This window comes from Giraffa tippelskirchi, chromosome 5 (genome assembly GCF_054371585.1).
Source record: "Giraffa tippelskirchi isolate mGirTip1 chromosome 5, T2T-mGirTip1v1.2.pri, whole genome shotgun sequence".
In the NCBI taxonomy this organism is placed as follows: Eukaryota; Metazoa; Chordata; class Mammalia; order Artiodactyla; family Giraffidae; genus Giraffa; species Giraffa tippelskirchi.
Genome location: NC_137279.1, coordinates 129,271,124 through 129,289,601, shown reverse-complemented (window position 1 = coordinate 129,289,601; position 18,478 = coordinate 129,271,124). Strand labels below are relative to the sequence as shown.

The 18,478-nt window shown below is 41.0% G+C and overlaps 1 protein-coding gene and 1 long non-coding RNA gene across 4 annotated transcripts in view; one reads left to right on the top strand and one right to left on the bottom strand.

Annotated features, from left to right (window-relative positions):
- TGFBR3 (transforming growth factor beta receptor 3) overlaps window positions 1-18,478 on the bottom strand; it is a 260,538-nt gene that overhangs the window by 230,476 nt on the left and 11,584 nt on the right. The window lies entirely within an intron of this gene.
- On the top strand, window positions 1,100-10,062 carry LOC145504944 (uncharacterized). The gene is made up of 3 exons (XR_014052624.1): window positions 1,100-1,167; window positions 2,145-3,951; window positions 7,802-10,062. It is a non-coding gene; the product is annotated as an uncharacterized LOC145504944 (long non-coding RNA).

Below are 18,478 nucleotides of genomic sequence, written 5' to 3'. Positions count from 1 at the left end.
AATTTCTCTTCTTCCCTTTAGGGGTAGGAACTGCTCATAAGTGAAAACTGATAGGTAACATTATTCTCCTTCCTGCGCTCTGGGAATGAGCATTCTCCAAGAGCAGAGAATCAGACTCAATATCATTACTGATCCCTTTTCAAACTCTAAAGAGCCACATAGAAAGGACCTAACCTGATCATTCTTAGAATTCATTTGGCAACTCAACTAGTAGTGGCAATATATGTCCATGCATTTCTCTTCAGCCAACACACAATGTGACTATGTCACAGGCCAAGGATGATTTGATACCAGGGAGGCCACCAAGAACAGGACACATCTGCCCTCATGAAGATTTTAAGTCCAGTAGGGAGAGACATTAATCAAATAATCTCACTAACAAAAATACAGATATATTATAAAAATTATTTTCTATACAGTTACAACTATCAGAAGGACTAGGCAGAAAAGGTATACGGTGCTTTAAGGCCAAAAATAGGGGGATTTGCTATGGTAGAGGGGGAAGTCAGGACAGCTTCCCTAATGAAGTGGTGATGCTGTGTACTGAGGGTGGGGGTGGGAGATTGGTGGGGGAGGGAGAGAGAGGAGGTGGAAGCAGGGAGAACATTCCTGACTCAGGGAGCACAGAGAGAGCTGTGGAGTTGAAAAAACTGAATGGAGGTCCCTGCGGCTGGATCTCAGCCAGCAGAGTGGGTAGGAGTGGGAGATGGTAGGAAGCTATAAGTAGAGGCTTTATAATCTTTATGCAAGGAGCAGTGGGAAGACACTGAAGGCTGAGGAGCGTGCTTTGTGTTAAAACCTCCCTCTGACAGCAGAACTAGCAGGAAGTTCTGGGGCAGGTGGAGGGCCTGCAGGGAGTCCAGCCAGGCGTGAGCACCTTGGAGGTCTCAGCAGGCTGATGCTGGACTGATGATGGTAACCATGGAGACAAGAGAAGGTAACATCAACAGGCCAGTGGAAGTAGCCTTCACCTTGGAGAGAAGAGAAACATCAGAACAGTCCTTATCAGAAGGCTGCAGAGTCCGTGCAATAGATTTCTGCTTGTAATTGTGGGAAACCATCTGCTGTGTGCCACTGGTATTTCTCTGACTTTTCTTTCTGGAGGAGGAGACATCAGCTCAGATTCCATCAGCGGTACTCCAAGGGGTGAAGGAAGGAAGTCTGAATGTGAGTTTGGGGGCAGAGAAAGAATTTTCTTTCACTGCTCTCCCCTTCCCTGGCAACACAATGGAGCAGGAATGGCCAGGCTTCAGGGTTTCCCTTTTCTGGTTGCCTGTTTCTACTTAGCTAGCCCAGCTTAAGCTCTAGGCTTTATGCTTTTGTTCTCTCACACTCCTGTCACCACCAGGTTATAACTTCCTTTGAGTAAAGCATCTGATAAACAAATGCTCATTGAGGTAGATATAAAGGAAAAGGTGTCACATGACTTCTTCCAAAGATTCTTTTCATTTCAAAACCTAAAAAAAAATCTCTGATGATGAAAAGCCACCCATCAGTCAACAGATAAATTATTTGGCAAGGTAGAATGGCATTGTTCTGCCCTGAAGTTACACTGCCTCCCTATACTGACCTTTTCTATTATTTGCCTCTCTTCCAACATGTGGGCAGCAGAGGTGAGGAAAAAAACAAACAAAAAAACCATGAGGCAAAGGATTGAGGAATGGACTGAAATATCACACACAGCCATTCACAAATCTTCCAAGATTCTATGGTTCACTCTCTAAGACAATGCATCAATTCCTGTGGTTTAAATTTAATCTGTACGCTGACAATGAGTTTATACCTTCCCTCTTGATCCCTCCTCTGAGCACCAGACTCCTCCATCCACCTACGTACTGGCCTCTCTCTGCTTGGACATCTTGCAAACATTTCAAATTTAACACATCCATATTAGAACTTTTTTTGATCATATGATAATTCTATTTTTAATTGAGGAGGTACCATACTGTTTCCGTAATAGCTGCACCAACTTTACATTCCCATCAACAGTGCACAGGGTCCCAATTTTCTACATCTTTGGCAACACTAGCTATTTCTTCTTTTCTTTTTTTTAAAATTTAAATTAGTATAGTTGATTTACAAAGTTGTGTTAGTTTCACATGTATAGCAGTGATTCAGTTATATATACATATATTCTTTTTCAGATACTTTTCCATTATAGGTTATTACGAGATATTGAATATAGTTCCCTGCGCTACACCTTGTTGAAAGACCTTGTTGTTTATCTGTTTTACCAAACTAGAAATTCTGATGCCCCTCGAACAACCTGCAAGCCCATACTTCCTCAACTCAGTAAATGACAGCATCAAACACCCAGAAAGCTGAAGGTCATCCTGGATGCCTCCCTTTCTCTATTAGTTTCCTGTGGCTGTCTTAACAAATTGCCACAAAATGATGGCTTAAAACAACAAACTCAGTTTCTTACTACCCTGGTGGCCAGAAATCTGAAAACAAGGTGTCAACAGAGCTTCTCTCCCTCTAGAGGCTCCAGTGAGAATCCTTCCTTGCCTAGTCCAGCATCTAGTGGTTCCAGACATTCCTTGTGGCAGCATCACTCCAGTCGCTGTGACTGTCTTCACGTTTCCTTCTCCTCTTTTGTCTGTGTTTATTATAAAATCACTTGTCATTGGATTTAGGGCCCATGCAGGATAATCCAGGATGTTCGCATTTGGAGATCCTTAATTACATCTGCAAAGATCTTTTTTTCCCAAATAAAGTCACAATCTCAGGCTCCAGAGATTAAACAAACTGTGGAAAATTCTTCCAAGAGATGGGAATACCAGACCACCTGACCTGCCTCCTAAGAAATCTGTTTGCAGGTTAAGAAGCAACAGTTAGGACTAGACATGGAACAACGAACTGGTTCAAATTGGGAAAGGAGTACGTCAAGGCTGTATATTGTCACCCTCCTTATTTAACTTATATGTAGAGTACATCATGCAAAATGCCAGACTGGATGAAGCACAAGCTGGAATCAAGATTGCTGGGGAAACTATCAATAACTTCAGATATTCAGATGACACCACCCTTATGGCAAAAACCAAAGAGGAACTAAAGAGCCTCTTGATGAAAGTGAAACAGGAGAGTGAAAAAGCTGGTTTAAAACTCAACATTCAAAAGACAAAGATCATGGCATCCGGTCCTATCACTTTACGGCAAATAGATGGGAAAAAATGGAAACAGTGAGAGACTTTCTTTTCTTGGGCTCCAAAATCACTGCAGATGGTGACTGCAGCCATGAAATTAAAAGACACTTGCTTCTTGGAAGAAAAGCTATGACCAACCTAGACAGCATATTAAAAAGCAGAGACATTACTTTGCTGACAAAGGTCTGTATAGTCAAAGCTATGGTTTTTCCAGTAGTCATGCACAGATGTGAGAGTTGGACAATAAAAAAGGCTGAGCACCAAAGAATTGATGCTTTTGAACTGTGGTGCTGGAGAAGATTCTTGAAAGGCCCTTGGACTGTAAGGGGATCAAATCAGTCAATCCTAAAGGAAGTCAACCCTGAATTGGAAGGACTGATGCTGAAGTTGAAGCTCCAATACTTTGGTCATCTGATGTGAAGAGCCGACTCATTGGAAAAGCCTCTGATGCTGGGAAAGATTGAAGGCGGGACGAGAAGGGGATGTAAGAGGATGAGATGGTTGGATGGCATCATCAATTCAATGGATATGAGTTTGAGCAAACTCTGGAAGATAGTGAAGGACAGGGAAGACTGGCGTGCTGCAGTCCATGGGGTTGCAAAGAGTCAACTGAGCAACTGAACAACAACAAAGCTTTTCAAGGGCCCTCATTCAACCACTATACTTCCATTATTCCTCACAGCCAATTCATCAACAAGTTCTGGAGATCCTAACTTCAAATCTTCTCACTCAGCCAAGTCCATATGTCTTCATTGCTTTGAAGATGTCATACTTCATGGCCTCATTGCTATGACCCCAATTCAAGGTACCTTTGTCTTTCTTGAGAATTTCTGCCATGGTCCCCTAGCAGCACTGGTCCCCTTGTTTCCATTCTTGCCTCTTTCCCCTGCTGCTGCTGCTGCTGCTAGTTTATTTCCTATAGAGCACCCAAGAATGACTTAAAATTTTCATGTCAGACCATATCAATAACCTGCTTTAAAATTTCTAAAATTTTTAAAACTCTCTTTGCACTTAGAACAAAATCCAGCATTACTTAACCCCAGCTCCCTTCCCCAACCTGTCTTATAGCCCCCATACTAAATATCCGAGCCACATGCAACTCTTTCATTGCTCAGAGTCTGCCCTACCTAAGGAGGCCTTCTCCACTGTTAACACAGCACCCTGTCCAAGACTTCCATTAGCATTTCTCAGTTTGTATTGATTTACCTGTTTATCATCCATCTCTCCAAACTAGACTGAATGCCCCCTCCACTTGCCAGAAGGAGGACCAAGCCCCTTTTGATCAGCACTATATGTCCAGTGCCCAACTGAATACACATGCAATAGATGCCCAATAAACCTTTGTTAAACAATTGAATTGCTTAATTAATGGTTCTCCTTGGTTGTAGAATTAAGAACATAACTTAATTGGTATCCCACGTCCCTGGCCTCCAGTTCCCACATACCATCCATCCTCCCTTATTTGCAATTTCTCCTTAAGGGGAAGCTTTGGTACCTGCATATTCCATACTCTATTTATGTATTTATGACTGCGCTGAGTCTTTGTTGCTATGCCCAGGCTTTCTCTACTTGTGGCGAGTGGGGGCTACTCTCTTTGTGGTGCTTGGGCTTCTCATTATGGTCGTTTCTCTTGTTGCTGAGCTCAGGCTGTAGGGCGCTCGGGCTTCAGTAGTAGCACCTTGTGGGCTCTAGGGCAAGGGCTCAGAAGTTGTAGATCACAGGCTTAGTTGCTCTGAGGCATGTGGGATCTTCTTGAACCAGAGATCAAACCTGTGTCCCCTGCTTTGGCAGGTAGATTCTTAACCACTGGACCACCAGGGAAGTTCCATATTCCATATTCTTATCTTCCTCCCCTCTTCGATTTATACCATTTTCTCCTTCTGCAATATCTATTCCTGTCTTCTGTTTCCCACATCTTAGTTGTTTTTCTACACCCAGTTCAAATCTCTCCTCCTCCAGGAAGCCCTCTGACACCACCTCCACCTCTGTTGTTCTCTCACCCCTCTGCTCTCTTTCACAAGTTCACTGCTACTCATTCCTCCAACCTGACTAAAAGATACAAGAATAATTCTCTGTTTTTCACTTCTTTGAATTGACATTATAGGAACTGAGACAACAAAATGTCCTGGAAACCAGCCACTGGCTATTTTTCTAGTCTCAGTTCCACCTACAACTGTCCATGTGCCCTGGAACACTTGACCTCATCTCTCGCATTTATTTTCTTCATGGATAAACAAAAGGGTAGAGCACATTAGTTAAAGTCTCCTCTAGCTCTAAAATACCAAGATGTTAATAATCAATCAATTTTAGCAAATCTACTTTGGAAGTGGATGTAGAGATTAAGTCAGTTAGTATGTAAGGAACTTAGACAAGTGCTGGACACTTTGGAATTCCTCAATAAATGAGTTACTGATTACTTCACCCCTCCCCACAAAAGCAGAGGTTCAGCAATTTGAATAAAGTAACCACTCAAGTTCAGCCGCTAATAATGACAAAGCCCAAGACCTCTAGCTTTAAAAAACAAAACAAAACAACAACAAAAAAAGCATGCTCCCCTACTCAATCTCGCTGATAAAAGCAATCACTTTACATACAAGGATTTTAGTTTTACAATTATTTTGCATAATTACTATCTCGTTTCATCTTCGTACCAACTCAGTGAAGCAGGTATTATTTTAAATCATTTCCCAGACAAGGGAAGTGAGGTTCAGAGGGAGCGAATCACTCACTAAAGAGTGAGAACCACAATCCACAGTTTAGCCTTGTTGTTTAGTCGCTAAGTTGTGTCCGACTCTTTTGTGACCCTATGGACTGTAGCCCGCCAGGCTCCTCTGTCTATGGGATTTCCCAGACAAGAATACTGGAGTGGGTTGCTATGTCCTTTTCCAGGGATTTTCCCAAGTCTCCTGCATTGGCAGGCAGATTCTTTACCACTGAGCCACCAGGGAAGCCCAGAATTTAGCCTTAAAACCTGTTATTTCTAAAATGCCACATGGCTTATGGTACTGTAGCAAGGTGCAATTAGTAAAATTCATTTTGCTGCATCACAATTCTGCCAATAGAAAATATTCTTACGTGTGCTAAAAACACAACAAAGAAAATCTAAGGCAATATTGAATGAACTTAAGTGATAGTTTTTAGGTACAGGCGAGATCCCTTGAATGTTTTTCCAGATCCATTCAGCACACACGCTGTTCCCGTTGATACTAATGGGGATCACACACCCCAACCCTTCACAGAAAACACACCCCAAACCACCAACGATTTAGGAGGTGAAAACTTCCACGAATCAGGTTCATGTTGTCATGTGCCTTGGCACCCTGCTACCCACTGAGACTATCTGCTGACACAGTGTGGAAGCCTCATAACGTAAACTATTTTTCCCCCAAACATATTTTTAAGTCTGGGAATACCACCCTCCAAAAAAGAGATACATTTTAGGATCTATCCCAAGTCGAAAGGGAAGGTTAGGAAGCTTTCTCATTGACTTATGAGTGCTAAGTCATGTCTGACTCTGCAACCCTATGGATTGTAACCCCCAAGGCTCCTCTGTTCATGGGATTCTCCAGGCAAGAATACTATAGTTGGTTGCCATGCCCTGCTCCAGGGTATCTTCCTGACCCAGGGATCAAACCGGAGTCTCTTTCATCTCCTGCATCAGCGGGCGGGTTCTTTACTACTAGCACCACCTGGGAAACCTATGTATATGTGCTTCATTTATTTATTTGTTTGTTTTATTTTTGTTTGTGCTGGGTCTTTCATTGCTGTCTTCAGGCTTTCTCTAATTTCGGAGAGCCGGTCTACTCTCTAGTTACAGGCTTTTTATTGCACTGGCTTCTCTTGTTGGTGGAGCACTGGCTCTAGGTGTGTGCGCTTCAGTAATTGCAGCATGCTGCTGCTGCTGCTGCTGCTAAGTCGCTTCAGTCGTGTCCGACTCTGTGCGAAGCCATAGACGGCAGCCTGCCAGGCTCCCCCGTCCTTGGGATTCTCCAGGCAAGAACGCTGGAGTGGGTTGCCATTTCCTTCTCCAATGCATGAAAGTGAAAAGTGAAAAGTGAAAGTGAAGTCGCTCAGTCGTGTCCGACTCTTAGGGACCCCATGGACTGCAGCCTACCAGGCTCCTCCGTCCATGGGATTTTCCAGGCAAGAGTACTGGAGTGGGGTTCCATCACCTTCTCCAAATTGTAGCATGCTGCTGGAGGGCCCAGTAACTGTAGCTGGCGGGCCCTAGAGCATGCAGGCTTCAGTAGTTGTGGCGCACAGGCTTCATTGTTCCAAGGCACATAGAATCTTCCAGAACCACTGATCACACCTGCGTCCTCTGCATTGGCAGGCAGATTCTTATACACAGTGCCACCAGGGAAGTCCTCATTTACTTTTTAAAAGCTTAAAAGGATTTGTATTTTCAGGCTCTTTCATCACAACAAGTTGAGACTCAATGGCAGATTTTCAGGAGGGCCACTTTCCCCCTCTTTGAGTGGAATTATAAGAAGAACCCTGGACTAGAAGGCCCAGGATATGGGTTCTAGGCTCTCTTTACTCCCTTGGGCAAATCCCTTAAATTCTGAGCCTCAGTTTTCCTATTAAAAATGAAAATGGATTAAAAATAAACAAAAACAACAACAACAAAAATACCTGTCTTCTCTATTTCACAGGGGGTTCATGAGATAGTTTTTGTGAAAGTGTTTTGTCTACTATAAAGCATTCTTCAAACAGAAGAGATTTAGTATCTCTGCTCCAAAAAGGTGAACCTGAGACAAACGTCCATTTTCAAAGTATGTGTGTATATTCTGCCACCTAGTGGCCATACAAAGAAATTACTTTAACTATACCATTATTGATATTAAGATAAAATTAATGAAATAAATTTTGTTAATATTTTTAAAATTTTTGAATCAGTCTTCTTAGTATAGCAAACTTTTATCAGCTTTTACTGACTTGACCAATGTTGTATCACTGATGCAACAGAAAAAAAATCACCAGCAACATAATTACATAACTGTTATTTACTGGAACTAAATTTGTGATCTAACACATTTTTTCAAGTCAAATCTGTTTTTTGTTTTTTTTTCCCCAGCCCATAGTCATTTACCCTGAGAGTAATTGCTGGGTGCCACTTTGTGCCAGAGTTACAGCCGAGAACCAAGCCAAGTTCCAGCTGCCAGTGGAGCCTACATTATAGTGAGGGAGAAAGGCAATCAGTGGATGAATATGGAATATGTTAGTTGATGATGAATTCTATGAAGAGAAACAAAACAGAGTAGGGGGACTTAAGAGTGACCAGAAAGGCAGTATGTGCTCCACTTCAGATAGGATTGTCAAGGAAGACCTCTCAATTAAACAGAAACAAAACAACAAAACCTGAAAAAGGTGGAGGGAAAAATCATACTAATATCTGGGGGTCAAGAGTATTTCAGGCCAAGAGAATAGTACAAAATCCTAGAGGTGGAATATACCTGATGTGATTGAAGAACTGCAAGCAGGCCCATGGAGCAGAGAGTAAGGAGAAGGTAGGGGTCGGGGTCAGGGAGATGGTAAGTATGCCAGTTCTGTATAGGAATTTACACTTGGCATTGGGATCTCTGAGTGAGACGGGAAGGCATTGGAGGGTTTTAAGTAGTGGAATGACCTAACAATTCTGAGTAACTCTCTAACAACATAAAATACCAAATAACCTGACAGACAAGTTTAATGGAATGCCTGGAGAGAAATGTTTCCCATAAGAACATAAATTTTTCAAAACGTTTATACAAACAGCTCTTTTAAGGGAACTCACAAGAAGGGTTATAGAGGAAGAATGCATAGCATCTCTACACTGAAACAAGTTAAGTCAGGCAAGCCAAAGCTATGCTACTTTTATTTGATTGTCTCAAAATTAAAAAAAAAAAAGCTTTTATAACAATGGTACATAAATTCTCAAGACACTCTTCAATGAAGAAATATTTACTGAATGTCCACTATAGGCAGGTGACCTGAAAAGTTTCCTTTGGGTTACAAGTCAGGGCCCTAACCTTAAAAGCACTTAAGATAGATCTGAGGAGATAAAATGCATGCACATAAAAAGGTAACACAAAGTAATATACAAATGCAGGAGAGCTGGAGCCAAGGCCACAGCATTTGGAAGAAGAGGCTGTGTTCATGTATGAGCCACAGGAGGACACACGCCAAGCAGGAACTGAGGCAGGGTAAACAGAGTAGGGGCAAGGTCCAGGAGAGGTGGTCTGGCTCCAGGATAATACCCAAAAAAGTCCAGTGGTTATGCCTGGAATTGTAGACTCTGAAATTTAGTTCTGAAAGGAACTCATTACAAGAAAATAATGTTTGTAACTACATACAGTGATGGGTATTAACGAGACTTATTGGGATGATCATTTTGCAATACTCACAAACATTGAATCGCTATATTGGATGGCTGAAACCATACATATAATATAATGCTGCATGTTGATTTTTTTTTTTTAAAGGAAAAGAACTGGAAGGAAATTTGGAGATGATTGAATCCAGTGCTTCTGAAACCCTTGTACCTTCCTGAGTGATAGAAGTGTCTTTCGTTCTAATGAGGCAACCCTGGTGGCTCCTGGACAGCCCCCTGAGTGGGGACTGGTCACCAGAAAGAACAAGCCATGACTAGGAGCTTGGAACTTTTGGTCCCATTCTCCATTCTCTTGAGAAGGGAAAAGGGCTGAAAAGGGAGTTAATGATCAGTCATGCTGGTGTGAGAGAAACCTTCATAAAAATCCCGAAAGTACAGGATTCAGAGAGCTTCCAGGTTGCTGAACATGTGGATGTGCTGCGAAAGCGGTGCCCCTGGGAAAGCTCCACACCCTTTCCATGCACCATGGGTATCTTTTCCATCAGAATGATTATCTGTAGCCTTTATCCTAATGCTTTTTATTAAAAAGTAGGTAAACAGTAAGTAAACTGTTTCCTTGAGTTTTATGAGTCACTGCAGCAAATTTATCAAACCTAAGGAGGGGATCAGGGGAACCTCTGATTTACAGTCTGTCAGAAGTACAGATGACAACCTGGACTTGCAACTGGCATCTGAAATTGGAGATGGGAGTGGGGGGTTGGGGGAGGTAGGGGTAATCCCATAGGACTGAGCCCACAACCTGTGTAATCAGATGCTGTCTACAGGTATATAGGATCAGAACTGAGTTAAATTCCTAGACTCCTCGCTTATTGGTATGAGGGAACAAAAGCCTAACCCCTCACACTGGACTTAGTTGTAGAACCTCTTTGGTTGGCCTCCAGAAAGTAACTGACTAGTACTGTGAGGCATCAATAACAATGAACAAGGATGAGGAATCCTCACCCTGCAAACATGAGCAGGAGGCGCCGAGATTGAGATGGAGAATTCAGACTATTACAAGAGGCAGGAGGAGCTCAGGTGAGAAGTGACAGGGGAGGGGAAGGTCTTTGGGGGAAAGGGGAGGAAGTAAATTGATATGCTTTGGAGTTTGTTCTCTCTCTCTCTCTCATCTGCTACAATTCCTACGTGGATAATGCTGGCAAATAAAAGATACAAACTGAGGATATCGAGATGTGTCATCTTTATAAAGTAATACCTAATAGCTTCTAAAAAAATATACCTGTCACTTTTGCTCTAGGAAGAAATTCTTTTTTGTTTTTTCCAGTCTTACTGAGATATAATTGACATATAACATTGTTTCAAGTTCAAGGTGTAGAACGTAATGATTTGACACGTGTATATACTGCAAAATGATTACCACAATAAATTTAGTTAACATCTATCACCACACGTAGTGCCTTATTTTTTTTTCTTGTGATGAGAACTTTAAAAATTTACTCTTGGGCTTCCCTGGTGGTCCAGTGGTTAAGAATCTGCCTTGCAATTCAAGGGACACTGGTTTGACCTCTGCTCCAGGAAGATCCCATATGCCTCAGAGCAATTAATCTCGTGCACCCGCACCACAATTTCTGAGCCCATGCTTTAGAGCCCTCAAGTTGCAACTACTGAAGCCCAAGTGCCCTAGGGCCCATGCTCAACAACAAGAGAAGCCAGTGCAATGAGAAGCCCTAGCACAACCGTAAAGAGTAGCCCCTGCTAACAGCAACTAGAGAAAGCACTCTCACAAAAACGAAGACTCACCACAGCCAAAAAAATTTTTTAAATCTACTCTTTTGATAAACTTTCAAGTAGAAATGGTTAATGTGGGTTTTTTTCCCATTCCAGACTCCACTGTTTTTTCCACTAATGTTTTTTTTCTGTTCCAAGATCCACAAAATAATACATTACTTTAGTAAAGAATCTTTTGACAAAATTCTTAATTTTAATATCATCTAGTTTATTTACATTTTCTTTTCATAGACTTTTTGTGTGTCAAGACGTTTTTCCCTCAGATCACCTGTATTTTCTATTAAAAATTTTGAAGTATTGTTTTTGACATTTAACTTTTTAATCCGTCTAGAATTGATTTTCAGTTCAGTTCAGTCACTCAGTTGTGTCCGACTCTTTGCGACCCCATGGACTGCCACACACCAGGCTTCCCTGTCTATCACCAACTCCTGGAGCTTGCTCAAACTCATGTCCATTGAGTTGGTGATGACATCCAACCATCTCATCCTCTGTCATCCCCTTCTCCTCCTGCCCTCAATCTTTCCCAGAATTAGGGTCTTTGATGGATTTGATTTGATGGTGTAGATTAAAGATCCAGTGTCATCTTTTTCCAAATGGACTTTTTCTCAGTTTTATCTATTTATTTATATACTTTAATATCTTCTTATTGAGTTCCATAAAAAATTTTTTTGAGATATTGATTGGAATTTCATTGAAACTTCAAAACAATTTGGAAAAAAGTGACACCATTACAATATTGAATCTTTCTTCCTTTCTTTGGGCAAATTTTATCTCTACATTTATTTGAGTCTTCCTTCTTTGATGTATCCTAGTTAAGTTTTATAAGTCTTATATGTCTTCCCTAAGTATTTAATATTCTCTGACATTATTGAAAATGGTGTCTTCTTTCAGAAACATTTTCTAATTGTTTGTTGTTGTGTAGAATCTGATATTCAGCCACCTTGCTAAAAGCTGTTACTAATAATGACAGGCTTATTTCCTCCTTCCCAATCCTATGCCTCTTTCTTTTGGCATCTTTCACTGACTGTGCCCTACAGTCAAAGTGATGATGAAAGCATTATTATCTTGATAGGGTTCAGGACACACTACCACAAAATACAGCTCCTTGGCACTTTGACTATCTTAAGCTGAAGAAGTTTGAGAAAAAGGCAGAAACTGGAAAGTCACGCTAACTTCATCCCCTTGCCCTTCTTCCCTGAAACAGGTCTTAAATCTTCCAGGTGACTGATACACTCCCTGTACCAGGAGGAAGGAAGAAATTCTTTTCTTTTTTTCCAAAATAAAAGTTCAAAAAAACTTTTAAAATTATTTTTTAATTGGAGAATAATTGCTTTACAATGTTGTGTTAGTTTCTGTTATATAACAACGTGAATCAGCTATAAGCATACATATATCCCTTCCCTCTTGAACCTCCCTCTTACCACCCTAATCCACTCTTCTAGGTTATCAGGGAGCATCAAGCTGCTCCCTGTGCTATACCCCAGCTTCCTGCTAGCTAGCTATTTTACACATGGTAGTGTATACATGTCAATGCTACTCTCTCAATTCGTCCCACTTGCTCCTTCCCCTTCTGTGTCCACAAATTCATTCTCTACATCTGCATCTCGATTCCTGCCCTGTGAATAGGTTTATAGGTACTATTTTTCTAGATTCCATATATATGCATTAATATACAATATTTGTTTTTCTCTTTCTGATTTACTTCACTCTGTATGACAGACTCGAGATTCATCCACATCACTACAAATAACCCAATCTTGTTTCTTTTAATGGCCAAGTAATATTCCATCACATATATGTACCACAACTTCTTTATCCATTCATCTGTCAATGGACACCTAGGTTGCTTCTATGTCCTGGCCATTGTAAATAGTGCTGCAATAAACTTTAGGTACATGGATCTTTTGAATTATGGTTTTCTCAGGGTATACACCCAGTAGTGGGATTGTTAAATCATATGTTTATTCTTAAGGAATCTTCATACTATTCTTCATAGTGGCTGTATCAACGTACATTCCTACCAACAGTGCAAGCAGGTTCCCTTTTTTCCATACCCTCTCCAGCATTTATTGTTTGTAGATTTTTTGATGATGGCCATTCTGACCAGGGTGAGGTGATACCTCATTGTAGTTTTGATTTGCATTTCTCTAATAATGAGAGAGGAGAGTAAAAAAGTTGGCTTAAAGCTCAACATTCAGAAAACTAAGATCATGGCATCTGGTCCCATTACTGCATGGCATGGGGAAACAGTGGAAACAGTGGCTGACTTTATTTTTCTGGGCTCCAACATCACTGCAGATGGTGACTGCAGCAATGAAATTAAAAGACGCTTACTCCTTGGACGGAAAGTTATGACCAACCTAGACAGCATATTAAAAAGCAGAGACATTACTTTGCCAACAAAGGTCCGTCTAGTCAAGGCTATGGTTTTTCCAGTGGTCATGTATGGATGTGAGAGTTGGACTATAAAGAAAGCTGAGCGCTGAAGAATTGATGCTTTTGAACTGTGGTGGTAGAGAAGACTCTTGAGAGTCCCTTGGACTGCAAGGAGATCCAACCAGTCCATCCTAAAAGAGATCAGTCCTGGGTGTTCATTAGAAGGACTGATGTTGAAGCTGAAACTCCAATACTTTGGCCACCTGATGCGAAGAGCTGACTCATTTGAAAAGACCCTGATGCTGGGAAAGATTGAAGGCAGGAGGAGAAGGGGACGACAGAGGATGAGATGGCTGGATGGCATCATCGACTTGATGGACATGGGTTTGGGTGAACTCAGGGAGTTGGCAATGGACAGGGAGGCCTGGCGTACTGCGATTCATGGGGTCACAAAGAGTCAGACACGACTGAGCGACTGAACTGAACTGAATAATCAGTGATGTTGAGCATCTTTTCATGTGTTTGTTGGCCATCTGCATGCCTTCTTTGGAGAAATGTCTGTTTAGGTCTGGAAGGAAGAAATTCTTATCACTAGAATCAGGGAATTTGGAACCAAGAAATCTATATAAACAAGATTTCGATAATCACTACCCTCCTAGTCACTTCTTCACCACTTACTACCCTTAGCTCAAACCCCTTTGTCTCATCAATTCTTCACAGATTTATTGTTTGTCTAAAAGGTACAAAAGCTTCCTACTCTGGTCACTTCTTTGGGTTTTAATTCCTTTGTGAAGTCTCCCATGTACATTAAAAATTCAGTAAAATCTATGTGCATTTTTCCCATTACACTTTGTTATTTTAATTTTCAGAACAGCCAGGGAACCCTAAATTGTGGATTGAATTGCATCTCCCAAAAAGGTATGTGTAAGTCAGAAGCACACACATACCCCATATCTGCAAGTGTGACTTTATTTGGAAATAGGGTCTCTGCAGACATAATCAAGATGTAAGGTGGCGTGTCTTAAGACAAGGAATGCCAAAAATTGCTGGAAACACCAGAAGCTGAGAGAAGAGCATAGGGCAGTTTCTTCTCTGGAGTACATCCTTCTGGATGCCTTCATCTCAGACTCCAACTATCTGGAACTGAGAGAACACATTTCTGTTGTTTTAAGTTACCCAGATTGTGGTACTTGGCTACAGCAGCCCTAACAAACTAATACAGCATCTCTTAAGAATAACTATCTTAAAAAGAGTAATGTGTCCACAAGCCAAAGACAGAGAATTTTTTTATTTACTTTGAAATTACCATTCTTATCTTGCTATATAAAACATTTCAATTTGTCAAATAAATATCACATAATTATCCTTAAAGATTAACCAGAAATGAGAAAAATATCACCTTGATTTATGGCCTCATAACCTAAATTTACTCTTTCTGTGCGTGCTAAGTCGCTCCAGTTGTATCCGACTCTTTGCGACCCTATGGACTGATCCTGCCAAGCTCCTCTGACCAGGGGATTCCCCAGGCAAGAATACTTGAGTGGGTTGCCATGCCCTCCTCCAGAGGATCTTCCCAACCCAGGGATCAAACCCTGGAACCAGGGATCCAACCAGGGATCATCTCCTGCAACTGCTGCGTTGCAGGCAGATTCTTTACTACTGAGCCACCAGGAAAGCCCTTACTCTTTCCAAGGAGCATTTTAATCTACAGATAATGGCTTTATAAATGGTCTACCTTCTTAGAAACTACTATTGCTTAGTCTTTTAATCCTAAGATGATGTTTTATATCCTTCTCCACTTTAGAAAACTGTTATGTTATGGACCTTTGTTAGCCAACTACTAGTTCATAGTAAATCAGTAAAATTAAAGCACTTCTTTTGATCATGGTACATATAAAATACTCATTATGCTTTTTTTCCCCTCTTTTCCTTTTTCTTAAATTGAAATACAGGTGACTTACAATGTTGTGCTAGTTTCAGGTGTAGAGCAAAGTGATTCATATAAAATTATGTTGAAAATGTATTAAACAAATATAAAATACATATATTAAAAATATATGTATTTTATATTTTGTAATATATATAAAATTCTGCTTTTAAAATGAACTTTGCTTGGATAAAAATTTATGAATCATTGAAAGGCAGACAATCAAATCACTACAGTTGCAGTCTCATGTTACATGGTCACTTGTTAACTTTCACACCCAATAAGAAAGATAAAATTTAGAGGAATACTTGTCATTCACAAAATCCTGGCAAATTTTGTTTTTTGTTTTTAATGAGATTATAGTATAATAAAAATTAAATACTTGGTCTTGTTCCAGTTCCTGGTGAAGAAATCCTAAAACCCTTGGAATCTCTGGATTGTGAAATGTCTTTTGTATGATAAAGAGATGATTTGGATGGGGGCCCCTAGATAACTCCAAGATGGGATCCTCATCAAGAGAAAAACCGACCAGGTGGCAATAGGATTAGAACTTTCAGCCCTACTTCCTGACCTCTGGGAAGATGAGAGGGACCTGGAGTTTGAGTTCAGTTATCAATGGCCAATGGACTTCCCTGGTGGCTCAGACGGTAAACCATCTGCCTACAATGCGGGAGACCCGGGTTCAGTCCCTGGGTTGGGAAGATCTCCTGGAGAAGAAAATGGCAACTCACTCCAGTATTCTTGCCTGGAAAATCCCATGGATGGAGGAACCTGACAGGCTATAGTGCATGGGATCACAAACAGTTGGACATGACTGAGTGACTTCACTTTCACTTTCTTTATCAATGGCCAAAGATTTAATCAGTCATGCCTGCAAAGTGAAACCTAGCTTAAAATCCCTAGATGATGGGACTCTGGGGGCTTCTAGGCTGGTGAACACATTGATATGCTGGGAGAGTGGCATGCTTCCCACCCCTATACCTTGCCCTATGCATCTCTTCATTTGGCTGTTTCAGGGCTGTATCCTTTATGATAAACTCGTAAACATAAGTAATGTTTTCCAGAACTCTATTATTTAATAAATGCTTTTCCTAGTTAAATTAAGCTAGGGTAGATTCTGTTCTTTGCAATTAGAAATCCTAACTGAGGCAGTGAGGTATCCTGGGCATAAGTAGGAGCTAACAATGGTACCCTTACTCCATTGTTCACTTTAAGTACATCACAGTTGCAATTAACATGGGCCTGGTTAACAGCCATATAGAGTATTATGTGGTATAAAATATATACATATATATTTGGTCTTCCCCACCCCTGGTGGCTCAGTCAGTAATGAATCCATCTGCAATGCAGGAGACCCAGGTTCAACCCCTGGGTCAGGAAGATTCCTGGGTTGGGAAGATCCCTGGGTCAGGAAGATACTCTGGAGAAGGAAATGGCAACCCACTCCAGTATTCTTGCCTGGGAAATCTCATGAACAGAGGAGCTTAGCGGGCTACAGTCCGTGGGGTCACAAAGAGTGGGACACAAACCACCATGCCTAACACAGAGCTCCTAAAAACCTTAGAATTTCTTCAGCAACTGAAGTGCCTTTTGTTATTCACAAGAGGCCCCCCAGGACCACACCTGAATTTATCCTAACAATGTGGCTGAGGGTAAGGCTCCTTAGATCCACAGCAGCTGGTCACCAGAAAGACCAAACACTTGATGAACAAAACACTTCCCATATCTCACTCTATGCATCTCTTCCTTGTGACTGTTCCTGTGTTGTATTTTATTTATTTATTTTTTTGGCCATGCTGCACAGCATGTGGTATCTTAGTTCCCTGACCAGTGATCAAACCCATGCCCCTTGCTTGTATTGGAAGCTCAGAGTCTTAACCACTGGACCACCAGGGAAGTCCCTCAGTTGTATCCTTTATGAAGTGAAGTGAAAGTTGCTCAGTCGTGTTCAACTCTTTGTGACCCCATGGACTATACAGTCCATGGAATTCTCCAGGCCAGAATACTGGAACTGGTAGCCTTTCCCTTCTCCAGGGGATCTTCCCAACCCAGGGATCAAACCCAGGTCTCCCTCATTGCAGGCAGATTCTTTACAAGCTGAGCCACAAGGGAAGCCCAAGAGTGGGTAGCCTATCCCTTCTCCAGCGGATCTTCCCGACCTAGGAATCGAACTGGGATCTCCTGGATTCTTTAACAACTGAGCTATAAGGGATTATACTTTATAATAAACCTTAAAATGTAAAGGTTTCTGTGAGTAGTTCTAATGAATTACAAATCTGAGGAGGGGGTCATGGGAATCCCTAAATTTGTAGCTGGCTGAACAGAACTGTGAGTAGACAAGGTACCTCATTTGTGGATGGTGTCTGATATAGAGGCAGTCTTGTGAAACAGAGCCCTTAACTTGTGGGCTCTGCGCTAACTACAGACACTAAATGGCAGAATTGAATTAAATTTTTGGAAATACTGTTGGTGTTGAAAAATTGGAGGACTGTTTGTGTCAGAAAATCCACACAGTATACTATCTAGTTTGACTTTTAAAGTTTTCTATGAAGGGGACACATATTAAAAATAACAATAATGCAAACAAATAATAATAATGCTAACAAAATGACAAAACTGACATAAACTCATAAGCTTTCCATTAACCAAGAAAGAGTGTGGTTAATTAACCAACCAAGACAGACTAATTAGATATTATAAGCAGTCATCCAACAAATAAGAAAGTAATCTGCTTTTTAAAAGAATTTCATGCTATTGAAATAAAGCTTGAAAATTGATGTGTGAAATTATTTCCATTGTTTGGTAATTTTATTTCCCAAAACATTCACTGAATATTCATTGGAAGGACGGATGTGGAAGCAGAAGCTCCAATTCTTTGGCTACCTGATGGGAAGAGTCGACTCATTAGAAAAGACCCTGATTCCAGGA